This window comes from Salmo salar, chromosome ssa06 (assembly GCF_905237065.1).
Source record: "Salmo salar chromosome ssa06, Ssal_v3.1, whole genome shotgun sequence".
Taxonomy (NCBI): domain Eukaryota; kingdom Metazoa; phylum Chordata; class Actinopteri; order Salmoniformes; family Salmonidae; genus Salmo; species Salmo salar.
The window spans coordinates 3,819,234-3,841,711 of record NC_059447.1 but is presented as its reverse complement, the minus strand read 5'-3'; positions in this window follow the sequence as shown (position 1 = coordinate 3,841,711).

The window sequence follows — 22,478 nt, the reverse complement described above, 5'->3', positions numbered from 1 at the left end:
AGTAAATAATGTTGGTTAAGGTGTGTTATCAACAAAGTGAATAATGTTGGTAATGTGTGTTATACAACAGTGAACAATGTTGGTAAGGTGTGTTAAAAAAGTGAATAATGTAGGTAAGGTGTGTTAACAACAACAGTGAATAATGTTGGTAAGGTGTGTTATCAACAACAGTGAATAATGTGTGTTAGGTGTGTTAACAACAACAGTGAATAATGTAGGTAAGGTGTATTATCAACAACAGTGAATAATGTTGGTAAGGTGTGTTCGCAACAACAGTGAATAATGTTGGTAAGGTGTGTTATAACAAAGTAAATAATGTAGGTAATGTGTGTTATCAACAGTGAACAATGTTGGTAAAGTGTGTTAAAAAAGTGAATAATGTAGGTAAGGTGTGTTATCATCAACAGTGAATAATGTTGGTAAGGTGTGTTGGGACAGTGAATAATGTTGGTACGGTGTGTTATCATCAACAGTGAATAATGTTGGTAAGGTGTGTTGTAACAGTGAATAATGTTGGTAATGTGTGTTATCAACAGTGAACAATGTTGGTAAGGTGTGTTAAAAAAGTGAATAATGTAGGTAAGGTGTGTTAACAACAACAGTGAATAATGTTGGTAAGGTGTGTTATCAACAACAGTGTATAATGTGTGTTAGGTTTGTTAACAACAACAGTGAATAATGTTGGTAAGGTGTATTATCAACAACAGTGAATAATGTTGGTAAGGTGTGTTCTCAACAACATTGAATAATGTTGGTAAGGTGTGTTATAAAAGTGAATAATGTTGGTAATGTGTGTTATCAACAGTGAACAATGTTGGTAAGGTGTGTTAAAAAAGTGAATAATGTAGGTAAGGTGTGTTATCATCAACAGTGAATAATGTTGGTAAGGTGTGTTGTAACAGTGAATAATGTTGGTAAGGTGTGTTATCATCAACAGTGAATAATGTAGGTAAGGTGTGTTATCAACAACAGTGAATAATGTAGGTAAGGCCTGTTAACAACAACAGTGAATATTGTAGGTAAGGTGTGTCATAACAGTGGATAATGTAGGTAAGGTGTGTTATCAACAACAGTGAATAATGTAGGTAAGGTGTGTTATAACAGTGAATAATGTAGGTAAGGTGTGTCATCAACAACAGTGAATAATGTAGGTAAGGTGTGTTATAACAGTGAATAATGTAGGTAAGGTGTGTTAACAACAGCAGTGAATAATGTAGGTAAGGTGTGTTATCAACAACAGTGAATAATGTAGGTAAGGTGTGTTATCAACAACAGTGAATAATGTAGGTAAGGTGTGTTAACAACAACAGTTAATAATGTAGGTAAGGTGTGTTATAACAGTGAATAATGTTGGTAAGGTGTGTTATCATCAACAGTGAATAATGTATGTAAGGTGTGTTATCAACAACAGTGAATAATGTAGGTAAGGTGTGTTATAACAGTGAATAATGTTGGTAAGGTGTGTTAACAACAACAGTTAATAATGTTGTTAAGGTGTGTTATAACAGTGAATAATGTTGGTAAGGTGTGTTATCAACAACAGTGAATAATGTGGGTAAGGTGTGTTATAACAGTGAATAATGTTGGTAAGGTGTGTTAACAACAACAGTGAATAATGTTGGTAAGGTGTATTATCAACAATAGTGAATAATGTTGGTAAGTTGTGTTATCAACAACAGTGAATAATGTTGGTAAGGTGTGTTATAACAGTGAATAATGTAGGTAAGGTGTGTTATCAACAACAGAGAATAATGTAGGTAAGGTGTGTTATCAACAACAGTGAATAATGTAGGTAAGGTCTGTTAACAACAACAGTGAATATTGTAGGTAAGGTGTGTTATAACAGTGGATAATGTAGGTAAGGTGTGTTATCAACAACAGTGAATAATGTAGGTAAGGTGTGTTATAACAGTGAATAATGTTGGTTAAGGTGTGTTACAACAGTGAATAATGTTGGTAATGTGTGTTATCAACAGTGAACAATGTTGTTAAGGTGTGTTATAACAGTGAATAATGTTGGTACGGTTTGCTATCATCAACAGTGAATAATGTAGGTAAGGTGTGTTATAACAGTGAATAATGTAGGTAAGGTGTGTTAACAACAACAGTGAATAATGTAGGTAAGGTGTGTTATAACAGTGAATAATGTTGGTAAGGTGTGTTAACAACAACAGTGAATAATGTTGGTAAGGTGTATTATCAACAACAGTGAATAATGTTGGTAAGGTGTGTTCGCAACAACAGTGAATAATGTAGGTAAGGTGTGTTATAACAGTGAATAATGTTGGTAAGGTGTGTTAACAACATCAGTGAATAATGTTGGTAAGTTGTGTAATAACAGTGAATAATGATGGTAAGGTGTGTCATCAACAACAGTGAATAATGTAGGTAAGGTGTGTTATCAACAACAGTGAATAATGTAGTTAAGGTGTGTTATAACAGTGAATAATGTTGGTTAAGGTGTGTTACAACAGTGAATAATGTTGGTAATGTGTGTTATCAACAGTGAACAATGTTGTTAAGGTGTGTTATAACAGTGAATAATGTTGGTACGGTTTGCTATCATCAACAGTGAATAATGTAGGTAAGGTGTGTTATAACAGTGAATAATGTAGGTAAGGTGTGTTAACAACAACAGTGAATAATGTAGGTAAGGTGTGTTATAAACAACAGTGAATAATGTTGGTAAGGTGTGTTAACAACAACAGTGAATAATGTTGGTAAGGTGTATTATCAACAACAGTGAATAATGTTGGTAAGGTGTGTTCGCAACAACAGTGAATAATGTAGGTAAGGTGTGTTATAACAGTGAATAATGTTGGTAAGGTGTGTTAACAACATCAGTGAATAATGTTGGTAAGTTGTGTAACAACAGTGAATAATGATGGTAAGGTGTGTCATCAACAACAGTGAATAATGTAGGTAAGGTGTGTTATCAACAACAGTGAATAATGTAGGTAAGGTGTGTTATAACAGTGAATAATGTAGGTAAGGTGTGTTATCACCAACAGTAAATAATGTAGGTAAGGTGTGTTATAACAAGTGAATAATGTAGGTAAGTTGTGTTATCAACAACAGTGAATAATGTAGGTAAGGTGTGTTATAACAGTGAATAATGTTGGTAAGGTGTGTTATCAACAACAGTGAATAATGTAGGTAAGGTGTGTTATTAACAATAGTGAATAATGTTGGTAAGGTGTGTTATAACAGTGAATAATGTAGGTAAGGTGTCTTATTAACAACAGTGAATAATGTAGGTAAGGTGTGTTATAACAGTGAATATTGTAGGTAAGGTGTGTTATCTACAACAGTGAATAATGTAGGTAAGGTGTGTAAACAACAACAGTTAATAATGTAGGTAAGGTATGTTATCAACAACAGTGAATAATGTAGGTAAGGTGTGTTAACAACAGCAGTGAATAATGTAGGTAAGGTGTATTAACAACAACAGTGAATAATGTAGGTAAGATGTGTTAACAACAACAGTAAATAATGTAGGTAAGGTGTGTTATAACAGTGAAAAATGTTGGTAAGGTGTGTTTTCAACAACAATGAATAATGTTGTTAAGGTGTGTTATAACAGTGAATAATGTTGGTAAGGTGTGTTAACAACAACAGTGAATAATGTTGGTAAGGTGTGTTATCAACAACAGTGAATAATGTTGGTAAGGTGTGTTATCAACAACAGTGAAGAATGTTGGTAAGGTGTGTTATAACAGTGAATAATGTAGGTAAGGTGTGTTATCAACAACAGTGAATATTGTAGGTAAGGTGTGTTATCAACAACAGTGAATAATGTAGGTAAGGTGTGTTAACAACAACAGTGAATAATGTAGGTAAGGTGTGTTATAACAGTAAATAATGTTGGTTAAGGTGTGTTATAAAAGTGAATAATGTTGGTAATGTGTGTTATCAACAGTGAACAATGTTGGTAAGGTGTGTTAAAAAAGTGAATAATGTAGGTAAGGTGTGTTAACAACAACAGTGAATAATGTTGGTAAGGTGTGTTATCAACAACAGTGTATAATGTGTGTTAGGTTTGTTAACAACAACAGTGAATAATGTTGGTAAGGTGTATTATCAACAACAGTGAATAATGTTGGTAAGGTGTGTTCGCAACAACAGTGAATAATGTTGGTAAGGTGTGTTATAAAAGTGAATAATGTTGGTAAGGTGTGTTATCAACAGTGAACAATGTTGGTAAGGTGTGTTAAAAAGTGAATAATGTAGGTAAGGTGTGTTATCAACAACAGTGAATAATGTTGGTAAGGTGTGTTGGGACAGTGAATAATGTTGGTAAGGTGTGTTATCATCAACAGTGAATAATGTTGGTAAGGTGTGTTGTAACAGTGAATAATGTTGGTAATGTGTGTTATCAACAGTGAACAATGTTGGTAAGGTGTGTTAAAAAAGTGAATAATGTAGGTAAGGTGTGTTAACAACAACAGTGAATAATGTTGGTAAGGTGTGTTATCAACAACAGTGTATAATGTGTGTTAGGTTTGTTAACAACAACAGTGAATAATGTTGGTAAGGTGTGTTCGCAACAACATTGAATAATTTTGGTAAGGTGTGTTATAAAAGTGAATAATGTTGGTAATGTGTGTTATCAACAGTGAACAATGTTGGTAAGGTGTGTTAAAAAAGTGAATAATGTAGGTAAGGTGTGTTATCATCAACAGTGAATAATGTTGGTAAGGTGTGTTGTAACAGTGAATAATGTTGGTAAGGTGTGTTATCATCAACAGTGAATAATGTAGGTAAGGTATGTTATAACAGTGAATAATGTAGGTAAGGTGTGTTATAACAGTGAATAATGTTGGTAAGGTGTGTTATAACAGTGAATAATGTTGGTAATGTGTGTTATCATCAACAGTGAATAATGTAGGTAAGGTGTGTTATAACAGTGAATAATGTAGGTAAGGTGTGTTAACAACAACAGTGAATAATGTAGGTAAGGTGTGTTAACAACAACAGTTAATAATGTTGTTAAGGTGTGTTATAACAGTGAATAATGTTGGTAAGGTGTGTTATCAACAACAGTGAATAATGTTGGTAAGGTGTGTTATAACAGTGAATAATGTTGGTAAGGTGTTTTAACAACAACAGTGAATAATGTTGGTAAGGTGTATTATCAACATTAGTGAATAATGTTGGTAAGGTGTGTTATCAACAACAGTGAATAATGTTGGTAAGGTGTGTTATAACAGTGAATAATGTAGGTAAGGTGTGTTATCAACAACAGAGAATAATGTAGTTAAGGTGTGTTATCAACAACAGTGAATAATGTAGGTAAGGTCTGTTAACAACAACAGTGAATATTGTAGGTAAGGTGTGTTATAACAGTGGATAATGTAGGTAAGGTGTGTTATCAACAACAGTGAATAATGTAGGTAATGTGTGTTATCAACAGTGAACAATATTGTTAAGGTGTGTTATAACAGTGAGTAATGTTGGTACGGTTTGTTATCATCAACAGTGAATAATGTAGGTACGGTGTGTTATCAACAACAGTGAATAATGTAGAAAAGGTGTGCTATCAACAACAGTGAATAATGTAGGTAAGGTGTGTTATGAACAACAGTGAATAATGTAGGTAAGGTGTGGTATCTACAACAGTGAATAATGTAGGTAAGGTGTGTTATATCAGTGAATAATGTAGGTAAGGTGTGTTAACAACAACAGTTAATAATGTAGGTAAGGTGTGTTATCAACATCAGTGAATAATGTAGGTAAGGTGTGTTAAAAACAGCAGTGAATAATGTAGGTAAAGTGTGTTAACAACCAAAGTGAATAATGTAGGTACGGTGTGTTATCAACAACAGTGAATAATGTAGGTAAGGTGTGTTATAACAGTGAAAAATGTTGGTAAGGTGTGTTATCAACAACAATGAATAATGTTGGTAAGGTGTGTTATAACAGTGAATAATGTTGGTAAGGTTTGTTAACAACAACAGTGAATAATGTTGGTAAGGTGTGTTATCAACAACAGTGAATAATGTTGGTAAGGTCTGTCATAACAGTGAATTATGTAGGTAAGGTGTGTTATCAACAACAGAGAATAATGTAGGTAAGGTGTGTTATCAACAACAGTGAATAACGTAGGTAAGGTGTGTTAACAACAACAGTGAATAATGTAGGTAAGGTGTGTTAACAACATCAGTGAATAATGTTGGTAAGTTGTGTTATAACAGTGAATAATGATGGTAACGTGTGTCATCAACAACAGTGAATAATGTAAGTAAGGTGTGTTATCAACAACAGTGAATAATGTTGGTAAGGTGTGTTATAACAGTGAATAATGTAGCTAAGGTGTGTTATCAACAACAGTGAATAATGTAGGTAAGGTGTGTTATCAACAACAGTGAATAATGTAGGTAAGGTCTGTTAACAACAACAGTGAATATTGTAGGTAAGGTGTGTTATAACAGTGGATAATGTAGGTAAGGTGTGTTATCAACAACAGTGAATAATGTAGGTAAGGTGTGTTATAACAGTAAATAATGTTGGTTAAGGTGTGTTATAAAAGTGAATAATGTTGGTAATGTGTGTTATCAACAGTGAACAATGTTGGTAAGGTGTGTTAAAAAAGTGAATAATGTAGGTAAGGTGTGTTATCAACAACAGTGTATAATGTGTGTTAGGTTTGTTAACAACAACAGTGAATAATGTTGGTAAGGTGTGTTATCAACAACAGTGTATAATGTGTGTTAGGTTTGTTAACAACAACAGTGAATAATGTTGGTAAGGTGTATTATCAACAACAGTGAATAATGTTGGTAAGGTGTGTTCGCAACAACATTGAATAATGTTGGTAAGGTGTGTTATAAAAGTGAATAATGTTGGTAATGTGTGTTATCAACAGTGAACAATGTTGGTAAGGTGTGTTAAAAAAGTGAATAATGTAGGTAAGGTGTGTTATCATCAACAGTGAATAATGTTGGTAAGGTGTGTTGTAACAGTGAATAATGTTGGTAAGGTGTGTTATCATCAACAGTGAATAATGTTGGTAAGGTGTGTTGTAACAGTGAATAATGTTGGTAATGTGTGTTATCAACAGTGAACAATGTTGGTAAGGTGTGTTAAAAAAGTGAATAATGTAGGTAAGGTGTGTTAACAACAACAGTGAATAATGTTGGTAAGGTGTGTTATCAACAACAGTGTATAATGTGTGTTAGGTTTGTTAACAACAACAGTGAATAATGTTGGTAAGGTGTATTATCAACAACAGTGAATAATGTTGGTAAGGTGTGTTCGCAACAACATTGAATAATGTTGGTAAGGTGTGTTATAAAAGTGAATAATGTTGGTAATGTGTGTTATCAACAGTGAACAATGTTGGTAAGGTGTGTTAAAAAAGTGAATAATGTAGGTAAGGTGTGTTATCATCAACAGTAAATAATGTTGGTAAGGTGTGTTGTAACAGTGAATAATGTTGGTAAGGTGTGTTATCACCAACAGTAAATAATGTAGGTAAGGTGTGTTATAACAATGCATAATGTAGGTAAGTTGTGTTATCAACAACAGTGAGTAATGTAGGTAAGGTGTGTTATAACAGTGAATAATGTTGGTAAGGTGTGTTATCAACAACAGTGAATAATGTTGGTAAGGTGTGTTATTAACATAGTGAATAATGTTGGTAAGGTGTGTTATAACAGTGAATAATGTAGGTAAGGTGTCTTATCAACAACAGTGAATAATGTAGGTAAGGTGTGTTATAACAGTGAATAATGTAGGTAAGGTGTGTTATCTACAACAGTGAATAATGTAGGTAAGGTGTGTAAACAACAACAGTTAATAATGTAGGTAAGGTATGTTATCAACAACAGTGAATAATGTAGGTAAGCTGTGTTAACAACAGCAGTGAATAATGTAGGTAAGGTGTATTAACAACAACAGTGAATAATGTAGGTAAGGTGTGTTATAACAGTGAATAATGTTGGTAAGGTGTGTTATCAACAACAGTGAATAATGTTGGTAAGGTGTGTTATCAACAACAGTGAATAATGTGGGTAAGGTGTGTTATAACAGTGAATAATGTTGGTAAGGTGTGTTAACAACAACAGTGAATAATGTTGGTAAGGTGTATTATCAACAATAGTGAATAATGTTGGTAAGTTGTGTTATCAACAACAGTGAATAATGTTGGTAAGGTGTGTTATAACAGTGAATAATGTAGGTAAGGTGTGTTATCAACAACAGAGAATAATGTAGGTAAGGTGTGTTATCAACAACAGTGAATAATGTAGGTAAGGTCTGTTAACAACAACAGTGAATATTGTAGGTAAGGTGTGTTATAACAGTGGATAATGTAGGTAAGGTGTGTTATCAACAACAGTGAATAATGTAGGTAAGGTGTGTTATAACAGTGAATAATGTTGGTTAAGGTGTGTTACAACAGTGAATAATGTTGGTAATGTGTGTTATCAACAGTGAACAATGTTGTTAAGGTGTGTTATAACAGTGAATAATGTTGGTACGGTTTGCTATCATCAACAGTGAATAATGTAGGTAAGGTGTGTTATAACAGTGAATAATGTAGGTAAGGTGTGTTAACAACAACAGTGAATAATGTAGGTAAGGTGTGTTATAACAGTGAATAATGTTGGTAAGGTGTGTTAACAACAACAGTGAATAATGTTGGTAAGGTGTATTATCAACAACAGTGAATAATGTTGGTAAGGTGTGTTCGCAACAACAGTGAATAATGTAGGTAAGGTGTGTTATAACAGTGAATAATGTTGGTAAGGTGTGTTAACAACATCAGTGAATAATGTTGGTAAGTTGTGTAATAACAGTGAATAATGATGGTAAGGTGTGTCATCAACAACAGTGAATAATGTAGGTAAGGTGTGTTATCAACAACAGTGAATAATGTAGGTAAGGTGTGTTATAACAGTGAATAATGTAGGTAAGGTGTGTTATCACCAACAGTAAATAATGTAGGTAAGGTGTGTTATAACAATGAATAATGTAGGTAAGTTGTGTTATCAACAACAGTGAGTAATGTAGGTAAGGTGTGTTATAACAGTGAATAATGTTGGTAAGGTGTGTTATCAACAACAGTGAATAATGTTGGTAAGGTGTGTTATTAACATAGTGAATAATGTTGGTAAGGTGTGTTATAACAGTGAATAATGTAGGTAAGGTGTCTTATCAACAACAGTGAATAATGTAGGTAAGGTGTGTTATAACAGTGAATAATGTAGGTAAGGTGTGTTATCTACAACAGTGAATAATGTAGGTAAGGTGTGTAAACAACAACAGTTAATAATGTAGGTAAGGTATGTTATCAACAACAGTGAATAATGTAGGTAAGCTGTGTTAACAACAGCAGTGAATAATGTAGGTAAGGTGTATTAACAACAACAGTGAATAATGTAGGTAAGGTGTGTTATAACAGTGAATAATGTTGGTAAGGTGTGTTATCAACAACAGTGAATAATGTTGGTAAGGTGTGTTATCAACAACAGTGAATAATGTTGGTAAGGTGTGTTATAACAGTGAATAATGTTGGTAAGGTGTGTTATCAACAACAGTGAATATTGTAGGTAAGGTGTGTTATCAACAACAGTGAATAATGTAGGTAAGGTGTGTTAACAACAACAGTTAATAATGTTGTTAAGGTGTGTTATAACAGTGAATAATGTTGGTAAGGTGTGTTATCAACAACAGTGAATAATGTTGGTAAGGTGTGTTATAACAGTGAATAATGTTGGTAAGGTGTGTTAACAACAACAGTGAATAATGTTGGTAAGGTGTGTTATCAACAATAGTGAATAATGTTGGTAAGGTGTGTTATCAACAACAGTGAATAATGTTGGTAAGGTGTGTTATAACAGTGAATAATGTAGGTAAGGTGTGTTATCAACAACAGAGAATAATGTAGGTAATGTGTGTTATCAACAACAGTGAATAATGTAGGTAAGGTCTGTTAACAACAACAGTGAATATTGTAGGTAAGGTGTGTTATAACAGTGGATAATGTAGGTAAGGTGTGTTATCAACAACAGTGAATAATGTAGGTAATGTGTGTTATCAACAGTGAACAATATTGTTAAGGTGTGTTATAACAGTGAATAATGTTGGTACGGTTTGTTATCATCAACAGTGAATAATGTAGGTAAGGTGTGTTATAACAGTGAATAATGTTTTTAAGGTGTGTTAACAACAACAGTGAATAATGTTGGTAAGGTGTGTTAACAACAACAGTGAATAATGTTGGTAAGGTGTATTATCAACAACAGTGAATAATGTTGGTAAGGTGTGTTCGCAACAACAGTGAATAATGTAGGTAAGGTGTGTTATAACAGTGAATAATGTTGGTAAGGTGTGTTAACAACAACAGTGAATAATGTTGGTAAGGTGTGTTAACAACAACAGTGAACAATGTTGTTAAGGTGTGTTATAACAGTGAATAATGTTGGTACGGTTTGCTATCATCAACAGTGAATAATGTAGGTAAGGTGTGTTATAACAGTGAATAATGTAGGTAAGGTGTGTTAACAACAACAGTGAATAATGTAGGTAAGGTGTGTTATAACAGTGAATAATGTTGGTAAGGTGTGTTAACAACAACAGTGAATAATGTAGGTAAGGTGTGTTATAACAGTGAATAATGTTGGTAAGGTGTGTTATAACAGTGAATTATGTAGGTAAGGTGTGTTATCAACAACAGAGAATAATGTAGGTAAGGTGTGTTATCAACAACAGTGAATAATGTAGGTAAGGTGTGTTAACAACAACAGTGAATAATGTAGGTAAGGTGTGTTAACAACATCAGTGAATAATGTTGGTAAGTTGTGTTATAACAGTGAATAATGATGGTAACGTGTGTCATCAACAACAGTGAATAATGTAAGTAAGGTGTGTTATCAACAACAGTGAATAATGTTGGTAAGGTGTGTTATAACAGTGAATAATGTAGGTAAGGTGTGTTATCAACAACAGTGAATAATGTAGGTAAGGTGTGTTATCAACAACAGTGAATAATGTAGGTAAGGTCTGTTAACAACAACAGTGAATATTGTAGGTAAGGTGTGTTATAACAGTGGATAATGTAGGTAAGGTGTGTTATCAACAACAGTGAATAATGTAGGTAAGGTGTGTTAACAACAACAGTTAATAATGTTGTTAAGGTGTGTTATAACAGTGAATAATGTTGGTAAGGTGTGTTATCAACAACAGTGAATAATGTTGGTAAGGTGTGTTATAACAGTCAATAATGTTGGTAAGGTGTGTTAACAACAACAGTGAATAATGTTGGTAAGGTGTATTATCAACAATAGTGAATAATGTTGGTAAGGTGTGTTATCAACAACAGTGAATAATGTTGGTAAGGTGTGTTATAACAGTGAATAATGTAGGTAAGGTGTGTTATCAACAACTGAGAATAATGTAGGTAATGTGTGTTATCAACAACAGTGAATAATGTAGGTAAGGTCTGTTAACAACAACAGTGAATATTGTAGGTAAGGTGTGTTATAACAGTGGATAATGTAGGTAAGGTGTGTTATCAACAACAGTGAATAATGTAGGTAATGTGTGTTATCAACAGTGAACAATATTGTTAAGGTGTGTTATAACAGTGAATAATGTTGGTACGGTTTGTTATCATCAACAGTGAATAATGTAGGTAAGGTGTGTTATAACAGTGAATAATGTAGGTAAGGTGTGATATAACAGTGAATAATGTTGGTAAGGTGTGTTAACAACAACAGTGAATAATGTTGGTAAGGTGTATTATCAACAACAGTGAATAATGTTGGTAAGGTGTGTTCGCAACAACAGTGAATAATGTAGGTAAGGTGTGTTATAACAGTGAATAATGTTGGTAAGGTGTGTTAACAACAACAGTGAATAATGTTGGTAAGGTGTGTTAACAACAACAGTGAACAATGTTGTTAAGGTGTGTTATAACAGTGAATAATGTTGGTACGGTTTGCTATCATCAACAGTGAATAATGTAGGTAAGGTGTGTTATAACAGTGAATAATGTAGGTAAGGTGTGTTAACAACAACAGTGAATAATGTAGGTAAGGTGTGTTATAACAGTGAATAATGTTGGTAAGGTGTGTTAACAACAACAGTGAATAATGTTGGTAAGGTGTATTATCAACATCAGTGAATAATGTTGGTAAGGTGTGTTATAACAGTGAATAATGTAGCTAAGGTGTGTTATCAACAACAGTGAATAATGTAGGTAAGGTGTGTTATCAACAACAGTGAATAATGTAGGTAAGGTCTGTTAACAACAACAGTGAATATTGTAGGTAAGGTGTGTTATAACAGTGGATAATGTAGGTAAGGTGTGTTATCAACAACAGTGAATAATGTAGGTAAGGTGTGTTATAACAGTAAATAATGTTGGTTAAGGTGTGTAATAAAAGTGAATAATGTTGGTAATGTGTGTTATCAACAACAGTGTATAATGTGTGTTAGGTTTGTTAACAACAACAGTGAACAATGTTGGTAAGGTGTGTTAAAAAAGTGAATAATGTAGGTAAGGTGTGTTATCAACAACAGTGTATAATGTGTGTTAGGTTTGTTAACAACAACAGTGAATAATGTTGGTAAGGTGTATTATCAACAACAGTGAATAATGTTGGTAAGGTGTGTTCGCAACAACATTGAATAATGTTGGTAAGGTGTGTTATAAAAGTGAATAATGTTGGTAATGTGTGTTATCAACAGTGAACAATGTTGGTAAGGTGTGTTATAACAGTGAATAATGTAGGTAAGGTGTGTTATAACAGTGAATAATGTAGGTAAGGTGTGATATAACAGTGAATAATGTTGGTAAGGTGTGTTAACAACAACAGTGAATAATGTTGGTAAGGTGTATTATCAACAACAGTGAATAATGTTGGTAAGGTGTGTTCGCAACAACAGTGAATAATGTAGGTAAGGTGTGTTATAACAGTGAATAATGTTGGTAAGGTGTGTTAACAACAACAGTGAATAATGTTGGTAAGGTGTATTATCAACAACAGTGAATAATGTTGGTAAGGTGTGTTCGCAACAACAGTGAATAATGTAGGTAAGGTGTGTTATAACAGTGAATAATGTTGGTAAGGTGTGTTAACAACAACAGTGAATAATGTTGGTAAGGTGTGTTAACAACAACAGTGAACAATGTTGTTAAGGTGTGTTATAACAGTGAATAATGTTGGTACGGTTCGCTATCATCAACAGTGAATAATGTAGGTAAGGTGTGTTATAACAGTGAATAATGTAGGTAAGGTGTGTTAACAACAACAGTGAATAATGTAGGTAAGGTGTGTTATAACAGTGAATAATGTTGGTAAGGTGTGTTAACAACAACAGTGAATAATGTAGGTAAGGTGTGTTATAACAGTGAATAATGTTGGTAAGGTGTGTTAACAACAACAGTGAATAATGTTGGTAAGGTGTGTTATAACAGTGAATTATGTAGGTAATGTGTGTTATCAACAGTGAACAATATTGTTAAGGTGTGTTATAACAGTGAATAATGTTGGTACGGTTTGTTATCATCAACAGTGAATAATGTAGGTAAGGTGTGTTATAACAGTGAATAATGTAGGTAAGGTGTGATATAACAGTGAATAATGTTGGTAAGGTGTGTTAACAACAACAGTGAATAATGTTGGTAAGGTGTATTATCAACAACAGTGAATAATGTTGGTAAGGTGTGTTCGCAACAACAGTGAATAATGTAGGTAAGGTGTGTTATAACAGTGAATAATGTTGGTAAGGTGTGTTAACAACAACAGTGAATAATGTTGGTAAGGTGTGTTAACAACAACAGTGAACAATGTTGTTAAGGTGTGTTATAACAGTGAATAATGTAGGTAAGGTATTAACAACAACAGTGAATAATGTAGGTAAGGTGTGTTATAACAGTGAATAATGTTGGTAAGGTGTGTTAACAACAACAGTGAATAATGTTGGTAAGGTGTATTATCAACATCAGTGAATAATGTTGGTAAGGTGTGTTATAACAGTGAATAATGTAGCTAAGGTGTGTTATCAACAACAGTGAATAATGTAGGTAAGGTGTGTTATCAACAACAGTGAATAATGTAGGTAAGGTCTGTTAACAACAACAGTGAATATTGTAGGTAAGGTGTGTTATAACAGTGGATAATGTAGGTAAGGTGTGTTATCAACAACAGTGAATAATGTAGGTAAGGTGTGTTATAACAGTAAATAATGTTGGTTAAGGTGTGTAATAAAAGTGAATAATGTTGGTAATGTGTGTTATCAACAACAGTGTATAATGTGTGTTAGGTTTGTTAACAACAACAGTGAACAATGTTGGTAAGGTGTGTTAAAAAAGTGAATAATGTAGGTAAGGTGTGTTATCAACAACAGTGTATAATGTGTGTTAGGTTTGTTAACAACAACAGTGAATAATGTTGGTAAGGTGTATTATCAACAACAGTGAATAATGTTGGTAAGGTGTGTTCGCAACAACATTGAATAATGTTGGTAAGGTGTGTTATAAAAGTGAATAATGTTGGTAATGTGTGTTATCAACAGTGAACAATGTTGGTAAGGTGTGTTATAACAGTGAATAATGTAGGTAAGGTGTGTTATAACAGTGAATAATGTAGGTAAGGTGTGATATAACAGTGAATAATGTTGGTAAGGTGTGTTAACAACAACAGTGAATAATGTTGGTAAGGTGTATTATCAACAACAGTGAATAATGTTGGTAAGGTGTGTTCGCAACAACAGTGAATAATGTAGGTAAGGTGTGTTATAACAGTGAATAATGTTGGTAAGGTGTGTTAACAACAACAGTGAATAATGTTGGTAAGGTGTATTATCAACAACAGTGAATAATGTTGGTAAGGTGTGTTCGCAACAACAGTGAATAATGTAGGTAAGGTGTGTTATAACAGTGAATAATGTTGGTAAGGTGTGTTAACAACAACAGTGAATAATGTTGGTAAGGTGTGTTAACAACAACAGTGAACAATGTTGTTAAGGTGTGTTATAACAGTGAATAATGTTGGTACGGTTCGCTATCATCAACAGTGAATAATGTAGGTAAGGTGTGTTATAACAGTGAATAATGTAGGTAAGGTGTGTTAACAACAACAGTGAAAAATGTAGGTAAGGTGTGTTATAACAGTGAATAATGTTGGTAAGGTGTGTTAACAACAACAGTGAATAATGTAGGTAAGGTGTGTTATAACAGTGAATAATGTTGGTAAGGTGTGTTAACAACAACAGTGAATAATGTTGGTAAGGTGTGTTATAACAGTGAATTATGTAGGTAAGGTGTGTTATCAACAACAGAGAATAATGTAGGTAAGGTGTGTTATCAACAACAGTGAATAACGTAGGTAAGGTGTGTTAACAACAACAGTGAATAATGTAGGTAAGGTGTGTTAACAACATCAGTGAATAATGTTGGTAAGTTGTGTTATAACAGTGAATAATGATGGTAACGTGTGTCATCAACAACAGTGAATAATGTAAGTAAGGTGTGTTATCAACAACAGTGAATAATGTTGGTAAGGTGTGTTATAACAGTGAATAATGTAGGTACGGTGTGTTATCAACAACAGTGAATATTGTAGGTAAGGTGTGTTATAACAGTGGATAATGTAGGTAAGGTGTGTTATCAACAACAGTGAATAATGTAGGTAAGGTGTGTTATAACAGTAAATAATGTTGGTTAAGGTGTGTAATAAAAGTGAATAATGTTGGTAATGTGTGTTATCAACAGTGAACAATGTTGGTAAGGTGTGTTAAAAAAGTGAATAATGTAGGTAAGGTGTCTTAACAACAACAGTGAATAATGTTGGTAAGGTGTGTTATCAACAACAGTGTATAATGTGTGTTAGGTTTGTTAACAACAACAGTGAATAATGTTGGTAAGGTGTATTATCAACAACAGTGAATAATGTTGGTAAGGTGTGTTCGCAACAACATTGAATAATGTTGGTAAGGTGTGTTATAAAAGTGAATAATGTTGGTAATGTGTGTTATCAACAGTGAACAATGTTGGTAAGGTGTGTTAAAAAAGTGAATAATGTAGGTAAGGTGTGTTATCATCAACAGTGAATAATGTTGGTAAGGTGTGTTGTAACAGTGAATAATGTTGGTAAGGTGTGTTATCATCAACAGTGAATAATGTTGGTAAGGTGTGTTGTAACAGTGAATAATGTTGGTAATGTGTGTTATCAACAGTGAACAATGTTGGTAAGGTGTGTTAAAAAAGTGAATAATGTAGGTAAGGTGTGTTAACAACAACAGTGAATAATGTTGGTAAGGTGTGTTATCAACAACAGTGTATAATGTGTGTTAGGTTTGTTAACAACAACAGTGAATAATGTTGGTAAGGTGTATTATCAACAACAGTGAATAATGTTGGTAAGGTGTGTTCGCAACAACATTGAATAATGTTGGTAAGGTGTGTTATAAAAGTGAATAATGTTGGTAATGTGTGTTATCAACAGTGAACAATGTTGGTAAGGTGTGTTAAAAAAGTGAATAATGTAGGTAAGGTGTGTTATCATCAACAGTGAATAATGTAGGTAAGGTGTGTTATAACACTGAATAATGTAGGTAGGGTGTGTTAACAACAACAGTAAAAAATGTAGGTAAGGTGTGTTAACAACAACAGTTAATAATGTTGTTAAGGTGTGTTATAACAGTGAATAATGTTGGTAAGGTGTGTTATCAACAACAGTGAATAATGTTGGTAAGGTGTGTTATAACAGTGAATAATGTTGGTAAGGTGTGTTAACAACAACAGTGAATAATGTTGGTAAGGTGTATTATCAACAATAGTGAATAATGTTGGTAAGGTGTGTTATCAACAACAGTGAATAATGTTGGTAAGGTGTGTTATAACAGTGAATAATGTAGGTAAGGTGTGTTATCAACAACAGAGAATAATGTAGTTAAGTTGTGTTATCAACAACAGTGAATAATGTAGGTAAGGTCTGTTAACAACAACAGTGAATATTGTAGGTAAGGTGTGTTATAACAGTGGATAATGTAGGTAAGGTGTGTTATCAACAACAGTGAATAATGTAGGTAATGTGTGTTATCAACAGTGAACAATATTGTTAAGTTGTGTTATAACAGTGAATAATGTTGGTACGGTTTGTTATCATCAACAGTGAATAATGTAGGTAAGGTGTGTTATAACAGTGAATAATGTAGGTAAGGTGTGTTAACAACAACAGTGAATAATGTAGGTAAGGTGTGTTATAACAGTGAATAATGTTGGTAAGGTGTGTTAACAACAACAGTGAATAATGTTGGTAAGGTGTATTATCAACAACAGTGAATAATGTTGGTAAGGTGTGTTCGCAACAACAGTGAATAATGTAGGTAAGGTGTGTTATAACAGTGAATAATGTTGGTAAGGTGTGTTAACCTGTTGGGTCTAGGGGGCAGCATTTGCACGTCTGGATAAAAAAAATGTACCCGATTTAATCTGGTTACTAATCCTACCCAGTAACTAGAATATGCATATACTTATTATATATGGATAGAAAACACTCTAAAGTTTCCAAAACTGTTTGAATGGTGTCTGTGAGTATAACAGAACTCATTTGGCAGGCAAAACCCTGAGACATTTTCTGACAGGAAGTGGATACCTGATGTGTTGTATTGACTTTAAACCTATCCCATTGAAAAACACAGGGGTTTAGGAATATTTTGGCACTTCCTATTGCTTCCACTAGATGTCACCAGCCTTTACAAAGTGTTTTGAGTCTTCTGGAGGGAGATCTGACCGAACAAGAGCCATGGAACGGTGATGTCCCATTAGACACCTGGCGCGCTACTTCATGTTGGGTACCCTCGTTCCAATACGTTATAAAAGACTATGCATTCGTCCACCTTGAATATTATTCATGTTCTGGTTAAAAAAGGCCCTAATGATTTATGCTATACAACGTTTGACATGTTTGAACGAACGGAAATATATTTTTTCCCCTCGTTCATGACGAGAAGTCCGGCTGGCTTACATCATGTGCTAACGAGACGGAGATTTTTGGACATAAATGATGAGCTTTTTTGAACAAAACTACATTCGTTATGGACCTGTGATACCTGGAAGTGACATCTGATGAAGAGAATCAAAGGTAATGGATTATTTACATAGTATTTTCGATTTTAGATCTCCCCAACATGACGTCTAGTCTGTATCGCAACGCCGTATTTTTCTGGGCACAGTGCTCAGATTATTGCAAAGTGTGATTTCCCAGTAAGGTTATTTTTAAATCTGGCAAGTTGATTGCGTTCAAAAGATGTAAATCTATAATTCTTTAAATGACAATATAATATTTTACCAATGTTTTCTAATTTTAATTATTTAATTTGTGACGCTGACTTGACTGCCGGTTATTGGAGGGAAACGATTTCCTCAACATCAATGCCATAGTAAAACGCTGTTTTTGTATATAAATATGAACTTGATAGAACTAAAAATGCATGCATTGTCTAACATAATGTCCTAGGAGTGTCATCTGATGGAGATTGTAAAAGGTTAGTGTATCATTTTAGCTGGTTTTATGGTTTTGGTGACCCTGTCTTTGACTTGACAAAACATTACACACAACTCTTGTAAATGTACTGTCCTAACATACTCTAAATTTATGCTTTCGCCGTAAAACCTTTTTGAAATCGTAAAACGTGGTTAGATTAAGGAGATGTTTATCTTTCAAATGGTGTAACATAGTTGTATTTTTGAAAAATTTGAATTTTGACATTTATTTGGATTCAAATTTGCCGCTCTTGAAATGCACCTGCTGTTGATGGAGTGCACCACGGGTGGCACGCTAGCGTCCCACCTAGCCCCAAGAGGTTAACAACAACAGTGAATAATGTTGGTAAGGTGTATTATCAACAACAGTGAATAATGTTGGTAAGGTGTATTATCAACAACAGTGAATAATGTTGGTAAGGTGTATTATCAACAACAGTGAATAATGTTGTTTAAGGTGTGTTACAACAGTGAATAATGTTGGTAAGGTGTGTTATAACAGTGAATAATGTAGGTAATGTGTGTTATCAACAGTGAACAATGTTGTTAAGGTGTGTTATAACAGTGAATAATGTTGGTACGGTTTGCTATCATCAACAGTGAATAATGTAGGTAAGGTGTGTTATAACAGTGAATAATGTAGGTAAGGTGTGTTAACAACAACAGTGAATAATGTAGGTAAGGTGTGTTATAACAGTGAATAATGTTGGTAAGGTGTATTATCAACAACAGTGAATAATGTTGGTAAGGTGTGTTATAACAGTGAATTATGTAGGTAAGGTGTGTTATCAACAACAGAGAATAATGTAGGTAAGGTGTGTTATCAACAACAGTGAATAACGTAGGTAAGGTGTGTTAACAACAACAGTGAATAATGTTGGTAAGGTGTGTTAACAACATCAGTGAATAATGTTGGTAAGTTGTGTTATAACAGTGAATAATGATGGTAACGTGTGTCATCAACAACAGTGAATAATGTAAGTAAGGTGTGTTATCAACAACAGTGAATAATGTTGGCAAGGTGTGTTATAACAGCGAATAATGTAGCTAAGGTGTGTTATCAACAACAGTGAATAATGTAGGTAAGCTGTGTTAACAACAGCAGTGAATAATGTAGGTAAGGTGTATTAACAACAACAGTGAATAATGTAGGTAAGGTGTGTTATAACAGTGAATAATGTTGGTAAGGTGTGTTATCAACAACAGTGAATAATGTTGGTAAGGTGTGTTATCAACAACAGTGAATAATGTTGGTAAGGTGTGTTATAACAGTGAATAATGTAGGTAAGGTGTGTTATCAACAACAGTGAATATTGTAGTTAAGGTGTGTTATCAACAACAGTGAATAATGTAGGTAAGGTGTGTTAACAACAACAGTTAATAATGTTGTTAAGGTTTGTTATAACAGTGAATAATGTTGGTAAGGTGTGTTATCAACAACAGTGAATAATGTTGGTAAGGTGTGTTATAACAGTCAATAATGTTGGTAAGGTGTGTTAACAACAACAGTGAATAATGTTGGTAAGGTGTATTATCAACAATAGTGAATAATGTTGGTAAGGTGTGTTATCAACAACAGTGAATAATGTTGGTAAGGTGTATTATAACAGTGAATAATGTAGGTAAGGTGTGTTATCAACAACAGAGAATAATGTAGGTAATGTGTGTTATCATTAACAGTGAATAATGTAGGTAAGGTCTGTTAACAACAACAGTGAATATTGTAGGTAAGGTGTGTTATAACAGTGGATAATGTAGGTAAGGTGTGTTATCAACAACAGTGAATAATGTAGGTAATGTGTGTTATCAACAGTGAACAATATTGTTAAGGTGTGTTATAACAGTGAATAATGTTGGTACGGTTTGTTATCATCAACAGTGAATAATGTAGGTAAGGTGTGTTATAACAGTGAATAATGTAGGTAAGGTGTGATATAACAGTGAATAATGTTGGTAAGGTGTGTTAACAACAACAGTGAATAATGTTGGTAAGGTGTATTATCAACAACAGTGAATAATGTTGGTAAGGTGTGTTCGCAACAACAGTGAATAATGTAGGTAAGGTGTGTTATAACAGTGAATAATGTTGGTAAGGTGTGTTAACAACAACAGTGAATAATGTTGGTAAGTTGTGTTAACAACAACAGTGAACAATGTTGTTAAGGTGTGTTATAACAGTGAATAATGTTGGTACGGTTTGCTATCATCAACAGTGAATAATGTAGGTAAGGTGTGTTATAACAGTGAATAATGTAGGTAAGGTGTGTTAACAACAACAGTGAATAATGTAGGTAAGGTGTGTTATAACAGTGAATAATGTTGGTAAGGTGTGTTAACAACAACAGTGAATAATGTAGGTAAGGTGTGTTATAACAGTGAAAAATGTTGGTAAGGTGTGTTAACAACAACAGTGAATAATGTTGGTAAGGTGTGTTATAACAGTGAATTATGTAGGTAAGGTGTGTTATCAACAACAGAGAATAATGTAGGTAAGGTGTGTTATCAACAACAGTGAATAACGTAGGTAAGGTGTGTTAACAACAACAGTGAATAATGTAGGTAAGGTGTGTTAACAACATCAGTGAATAATGTTGGTAAGTTGTGTTATAACAGTGAATAATGATGGTAACGTGTGTCATCAACAACAGTGAATAATGTAAGTAAGGTGTGTTATCAACAACAGTGAATAATGTTGGTAAGGTGTGTTATAACAGTGAATAATGTAGGTACGGTGTGTTTCAACAACAGTGAATATTGTAGGTAAGGTGTGTTATAACAGTGGATAATGTAGGTAAGGTGTGTTATCAACAACAGTGAATAATGTAGGTAAGGTGTGTTATAACAGTAAATAATGTTGGTTAAGGTGTGTAATAAAAGTGAATAATGTTGGTAATGTGTGTTATCAACAGTGAACAATGTTGGTAAGGTGTGTTAAAAAAGTGAATAATGTAGGTAAGGTGTGTTAACAACAACAGTGAATAATGTTGGTAAGGTGTGTTATCAACAACAGTGTATAATGTGTGTTAGGGTTGTTAACAACAACAGTGAATAATGTTGGTAAGGTGTATTATCAACAACAGTGAATAATGTTGGTAAGGTGTGTTCGCAACAACATTGAATAATGTTGGTAAGGTGTGTTATAAAAGTGAATAATGTTGGTAATGTGTGTTATCAACAGTGAACAATGTTGGTAAGGTGTGTTAAAAAAGTGAATAATGTAGGTAAGGTGTGTTATCATCAACAGTGAATAATGTTGGTAAGGTGTGTTGTAACAGTGAATAATGTTGGTAAGGTGTGTTATCATCAACAGTGAATAATGTTGGTAAGGTGTGTTGTAACAGTGAATAATGTTGGTAATGTGTGTTATCAACAGTGAACAATGTTGGTAAGGTGTGTTAAAAAGTGAATAATGTAGGTAAGGTGTGTTAACAACAACAGTGAATAATGTTGGTAAGGTGTGTTATCAACAACAGTGTATAATGTGTGTTAGGTTTGTTAACAACAACAGTGAATAATGTTGGTAAGGTGTATTATCAACAACAGTGAATAATGTTGGTAAGGTGTGTTCGCAACAACATTGAATAATGTTGGTAAGGTGTGTTATAAAAGTGAATAATGTTGGTAATGTGTGTTATCAACAGTGAACAATGTTGGTAAGGTGTGTTAAAAAGTGAATAATGTAGGTAAGGTGTGTTATCATCAACAGTGAATAATGTTGGTAAGGTGTGTTGTAACAGTGAATAATGTTGGTAAGGTGTGTTATCATCAACAGTGAATAATGTAGGTAAGGTATGTTATAACAGTGAATAATGTAGGTAAGGTGTGTTATAACAGTGAATAATGTTGGTAAGGTGTGTTATAACAGTGAATAATGTTGGTAAGGTGTGTTATCATCAACAGTGAATAATGTAGGTAAGGTGTGTTATAACAGTGAATAATGTAGGTAAGGTGTGTTAACAACAACAGTAAATAATGTAGGTAA